The sequence below is a fragment of the Ochotona curzoniae genome, unplaced genomic scaffold (genome assembly GCF_017591425.1).
Source record: "Ochotona curzoniae isolate NIBS_2020 unplaced genomic scaffold, NIBS_Ocur_1.0 contig_2924, whole genome shotgun sequence".
In the NCBI taxonomy this organism is placed as follows: Eukaryota; Metazoa; Chordata; class Mammalia; order Lagomorpha; family Ochotonidae; genus Ochotona; species Ochotona curzoniae.
The window spans coordinates 106,261-112,260 of NW_024465653.1; the positions used below are offsets into that span (position 1 = coordinate 106,261).

General features: G+C 37.6%; 1 long non-coding RNA gene across 1 annotated transcript; it reads right to left on the reverse strand.

Moving 5' to 3' along the window:
* Positions 1-3,421: 3,421 nt before the first annotated feature.
* Positions 3,422-5,262, reverse strand: LOC121155412. The gene is made up of 3 exons (XR_005883666.1): positions 4,936-5,262; positions 3,991-4,141; positions 3,422-3,904 (listed from the first exon to the last, which is right to left on the reverse strand). It is a non-coding gene; the product is annotated as an uncharacterized LOC121155412 (long non-coding RNA).
* Positions 5,263-6,000: the final 738 nt, after the last annotated feature.

Below are 6,000 nucleotides of genomic sequence, written 5' to 3' on the forward strand. Positions count from 1 at the left end.
GCCCACAAACACTACTTCAAAAATCTGCATCAATAGCCCTCAAGACTTCACATTCTCACATACTTTAAAGTTTACAGAGAAACTCCTTTGCAACAGTCAGACCCTACAAGAACATACTCAAATCTCACATTGAAATTCACTTTCCTTCCACTGAGGCCTTTGCCATCATCGACTCCAGCTCTATGAAACCATTCAAGGAACCTTGGTTAAGCAGCTCCTTGGGATGAACACAGCAGAGTTCTGGGTTCTCAGCTCAGCTCTCTTTCTGATTCCAGCTGCCTGCTAAGTGGCACTCCGAAGGCAGCAGTAGTGTCCCAATAGCTAGTGCCTTACTATCCAGTGGGACAACCAGGTTAAGTCTGGGCTCCTGGCTTCAGCCTTGACCCAATCCAAGACATTGTAGGTCTTTGCAAAGTGAACTTTAGGAAGTTTTTTATTTCAATTTCAGTCCCCAAGTTAATCAGTTCATCTCTAGTCCTGCAAACACAGGCTATTATGGATAGCAGATTTGGGGGATGGAATTGTGATGGAGAACAACGTGGAGATGTATTAGTCAGAAACATCCCCACTCTGAGACACACACTGAGTTAGATTATCTGTTCTAACACACGGAACTGGGAGTGCAGGTGTTTGTAAGAGTGGGTGGGGATAGCACATCAGCTCAGTGTGACAGATGGGGAACTACTCTAGGCTAGTGATATTCTCCAGAGAAACTATTTTACAGCCTCGAATCTGTATTGATTGTTGTCCCATGGATATAGTGGAGGACATATTGAGGCTACTTTTCTGTGGTGATTCCCACATGTACAGCTGCTGACAGGTTGGACAGTTCTCAGGATGGAAGCTGGGAATGCAGAGTGCATCATTTTATACTTGCTATGTAACCTGTACCATAATAATGTAATGTCCATCAGGTTGAGTCCCACATCTGCCATGCCTAGTGTTGTCTCTGTGTTACAAAGCAGGTATGATGTCTACAAGGACACTTGCTGGACAAAGTAGATAATGTTAAGAGGAACTGATCATAAAAAATCTAGTCCTTGGTAGTTTTAGAAAGAGGCAGAATGAGACTAACGGTTAGAAAGCCAAATTGTGTAGTAAGCTTTTTCTCTCTCTGATCTCTATCTCCTGTGTGTGACAATGGTCTGTATATCTAGGAAAGGAAGTCCATCTTTAAAGGAGAAGGCACCAGATTACATTAATTTAAGATTTTATTAGTGGTGAGGTGGGCATTGTGAAGCAGGTAAACCTGCTGCCTGTGATGTTGGTATCCTATAAGGGCACTGACTTGTAACCTGTTTTTCTATTTCTGATCCAGCTCCCGTTGATGCACCTGGGAAAGCAGAAAAAGACAGCTCAAGTGCTTGGGGCCACTGACCATCAGAGGTAAACATGAAGGAAGCTCTTGGCTCTTGGCCTTGACAAGGTACAGCCCTGGTTGTTGCAGAACTATCTTTTCCATCTCTCTCTCTCTCCTTCATTCTGTAACTTTTTGTAAATAACCAATTTTTAAAAACTATTGGATTAGTTGAAGCGTTTAATGCAGCCCTTTGCTTCATAAAGTTTGGATCAATACCAGATCCAAACCAAAGTAACAAAACAGATAAATGAAAGTTGAATCATGTGTTTAATGTTCTTGTATTTTCTTTTCACAAATGAGACAGTGTAGTCACTTGATTTCTGGCTGCAATAACCTTTTTCTTTCCTCCACTCTCCTCCTTGTTTTTGTTCTTTTTCTTCCTTCTCCTTCTTCCTCTTCTTATTCTTGTCTTCCTCCTCCCAACTCTTCATCCTCTTCCTCCTCTTTCTCCATCTTTTTTTTCCTTTCTCATTTAGGTAACCACACATTTCCTTTCTGATGACACAAGTAGCTAGAAGCATAGCACACAGCTTCTCACCCCACCTTGAAATCGCAGTGACTTTATCATTTCACAGTAGCTGTGGTCTTCCTGTCCTGGGCTGAGTGAAGGACAGCCGGAATGGACACCAGAACAGAGCAGCCTGCTCTGATTCACTTCACTAGGAAGAATGATAATCCAATGTCACAACTTCTTGGCTGTTTACTATCTTATTTACCACTAAATGACTTCAAATGTTCTGAGTTTTATAATAATTAGAAAGATCCAGTTTAAGATTTCTGGTTCTTCTAACCACTCTCTTTATCCTTATCTTCAGAATCAAAGCTATTCTATGGTCTAGTTTTATTATTTATTTGAAAGACAGACGGAAACATGTAGTACAGTGCGTTTAGTCACCACATGAAATGTTAGTATCCCACACTACTTGCAGGTTCAAGTCTCAAGTTTGTGTTTTTTTTTTTTTTTCATGAGATGTGACAAGAAAACCAGACTAAGGTCCCACGCACTGGTGCCTTAACACCCAAAGTGTCCACAACACCCCAAATGCCCAGAACATTCAGACTTAGCCCAAGCTGAAGCTGGCAGCAGGAAGCTCAGTGTAGGTCTCTCAATTGAGCAGCAGTGACCCAGCTAGTAGTAACACTTCCTATCTCTCAAGGTCTGCAATGCAGGGAGCTGAAGTCAAGAGTGGAGCCAGCATGCAAAACCAGATACTCTGATGTGTTGACAAAAAATAGGCCTCCGCCCACCACCACCACCACCACTCTCCTCTTAAAGAGGATTTTGAATGCTTCAGTACATTTGAAGTATACATTTGTCAAAGTCACCAACTCACACCACTGCTTCTCTAAGAGTGATCCTGCAGCAGCAGCATTGATGCCATCTGTCATCTCCTTATTCTGAAGTGATTGTCCATGTTGGGGGCCCAGCCCAGACTTCCATGTACTAACACACATAGGGCTGCTATGAACAATGTTCCATAAATGCCATGATTTATAGCAGCAGAATTTATGATATCACTGCTCTGAACTCAGAAGTCCCATATCGAGGTGTTAATAGAACTGTCTCTTCCTTGGCTCCCAGAGAAGGAATCTGGTCTGTGTCCTTCTCCAGCCTCAAATGGCTGCCAGCAATTCTGGGTGCTTCTTGCCTTGTTGATCTAAATGGCAGCTTCTCCCTCTGCCATCACCTCACTCTCGCTCTGAGTCTCTTTGTGTCTTTGCCCAGATGTTATAAGGACGATCTTTATTGTATTACTTGGTACTCACAATTCCCAGTACGGGCTCAAAACCCCGACCTAAATTGTATACAAGTTTTAAGGGCATCCATTCCAAGATATTATAATTAAATACACATATTATTCTGAACACGAAGGGGAAAAAAAAGCTATATAGGGCAGAAAAATAGCATGTATCAGGTAAATGCACAAAAATTTGAACATGGTTTATGTATTACATCATAATGCTGTATCAATGCTAATTTTTCTGATTTTGATAATTGTATTTTGGTTATACAGGAAAAAAACATTTTCTTGGAAAATATCTACACAAAGGAATATGTCTTCAATTTATTATAAGTTGGATCACCAAACACGGACACGTGAAAGAGAAAGAGAATAGAGCAGATAGGGCAAAATAAAAACAATTGGCAACCGCGGGTAAAAGTTGTGTGGGAATTCCCTGCACTACACTTTTCAGTGTTCAATAAATTTAAAATTAACTTCCATTGCAAAGTAATTGTTAAAGATGAAGAATACTTGTAATAGTAAAAATGTAACCACATTCTAATTCTTATTTGTGTTGTCAAGGTCAGAAGATGCAGCATGTTGAACCCATTGAAGTGGAAAAGATCCAGGCTTTATACCAGCATTGTCCAATTGGTTTCATGGATGACTCAGAGAAATAAACAACAACAACAAAAAAAGAATAATTCCTTGGGGCTGTGAAGAAACGGGCAATTCCTTTCTCAAGGTTAAGTTTTGCATCTGTCCTCAGGAAGAAGATGGTGTTTCTTGCTTTTATAGTTCATTCTGTTTCCACATTGGGCTAAGGAATGCATTTAAAAAAACATGTGTTAGTAACAAACACAAATTAATACAGGAAACAAGAATATTTCAGCCTTCTAGTTTTACCTTCTAAGTACACCTTGAAGTGGGGAGAATACAATCAATGCTCTTTTCACAGATGCAACTGTGATTTTTGGAACAATGAACAGCGTCCACTCTTATCGAGGATAAAAATCCACATTGTTCTGTCCCAGGGAAATTCATAAATGAAAAATTCCTACAGAACAGAAAATATAAAAGTCAATCCCTTAATTCTGAATTCTCCAAACACATCATTTGTGAATTTTAAAAACTGTATTTCCTAAATTCCTGATACATAGAAATGTTAATCATAATTTCAATACCAAAAGATTTTATTCTGTGTTTAGCCCATTAAATACATTCATCCATAATCTCCCAGCTTATTCTACACTGGTAATTGATGGTTAACAGAAAAAAAAATACTTTTCAATAATACTCTGAAATTATGGTATGTTGAATCTCTTTTCTTATTCCATAATTTCATTAAAAGTGAGAAATTTTCAATGAGGAAAAACTGAATTACTGAGCACATATAGTGTAAGGAACAACAATATAGTTCAGAGCTTAGAATGATTAATCCTTTCACTGTTTTTATTTCTTTGCCTTCTCCATCTCCTAGACAGACTAATTACACAAAGGAGTTACAATTGAATTTGGGGGGATGCATAGAAACCACATTTAAGGGTGAGGGAAGAATAACTTGCTATGTCAGATGGCACAGTCACTTCATCTCTCAGACTCACGATTGCATTTCAGTTTGTATCTCATAACACATCCTGAATGTATTTAGTATACCTTTATCATTAATAACTCCATATGACACTTCTCCTTTGTCTTTGCTTGCCAAAATGCTTTCTTACTCTTATTCTTACCAGTGAGGACTACTCAAAGTTAAGTTAAACTGTGTGATGTGAAAGATGATTCCTTCTAGACATAATCCTTCAAACTCCTACATCAAAGTTAATGTTTGAACACACACCAGAAACTTACATTCCAGGTGAGAAACCATCATCAACCCATTTCCATTTTTTCTCCTTTTTGTCATACAACAGTCCAATCCAGTAATAATTACTATGAATGTGAGATGTAATGAATGTCTATAAAGGAAACAAAACGTATGAGAGAACTAAGTTCCCATCTGCTGCATGAATGTGAAGAGGCACAGGGGGCGGGGACGAGCTGTGCCTAAGGCCAGGGCCCTGCCATTCTCCACACCTCCTTATCTCTGCTTCTAAGAAATATCTCTTACCCTTCTCACATCTATTTTTAATTTCAAAGTAGCTTTCCCATAGCAGACTATATATGTGAAAACCGTCTATGAGTTTCCTGGATTATTTAAAACATGAAAGACTTTAAAATCAAACCATGTACTAACAAGAAATCACTTAAATAATTCAACACTTAAGTAAATAATTAAGTTCACACTCCAAAACAATATGTAATGTAATAGAGAATGGGTCAATTCATGATCCTAAACAAAGGGGTCTTCAAAATAAATTTCTTAAAATAAAGACTTTGTGTAAGATAGTACAATCAGTTTTCAGACTCACAAGAAAAATAAATAATAGTTTAATTTAGTAGATGGGAGCGATAAAAGGAAGAGAAGCAGTATTTCCAAGTATTAAATATGTCTAAAATGCAATAGGTTAAAAGTGATACATTACATAAATGCTGCTGATTAAAATGTAGGTTTAAATTTATATTTTAGGAAGAAGAAATAAAAAATTTGGAAACAATGATCACATCCACTTTTCCCTACTCCTCTATCTTTCCCACCCTGATCAACTATGTAAATATCATCTAAAATTTAAAAATTAAATGTAATAAATACATTTTTGTTTTACCAAATAAAAAATTAGTCACTAGTTAGGAAATTATTTCATGATTTGATATCATGAATTCAACTTCAGGCATTTGTTATTTTTGCATATATTTGTAAGTCATTTTTCTAAACGATAGAGATTTCAGGCTGATCTTGGAAAACATGTCTAAAGAAACACACTTTGTATTTTTCTTATTAATACATTAAAAAGGCAATATCAAGGCCAGCATTAT